Source organism: Myotis davidii, unplaced genomic scaffold (assembly GCF_000327345.1).
Source record: "Myotis davidii unplaced genomic scaffold, ASM32734v1 scaffold399, whole genome shotgun sequence".
In the NCBI taxonomy this organism is placed as follows: domain Eukaryota; kingdom Metazoa; phylum Chordata; class Mammalia; order Chiroptera; family Vespertilionidae; genus Myotis; species Myotis davidii.
The window spans coordinates 3,268,201-3,268,558 of NW_006292094.1; positions in this window are offsets into that span (position 1 = coordinate 3,268,201).

The window sequence follows — 358 nt, forward strand, 5'->3', positions numbered from 1 at the left end:
TGAAGGGGGACATGTAAGGGCCACGGGGGCTGCGTGGTGAGGCTCTAGTTGCCGGGGTTGGGGGTGGGGGTGCGGTGGGAATGAGGGGTGTGAGGGCAGCGGCCTCTGAAAACCTAAATGCACCTTCTGGGCTGGGCTGATCTGCAGACAACCTCAGCTGCGACGGCCGCGGCCTCGAGGCTCAGGGGATTGTGACGACTGCCCAGTGGGAACTCGGTCCCATGCGGTCCAGGCCTGTCATGGAGCTGCCCATGGGGCTCAATGTCCATGGACCTCAATGTCCACAGGGCTCAACGTCCACGGGGCTCAATGTCCATGGGGCTCAATGTCCATGGGGTTCAACGTCCACAGGGCTCAA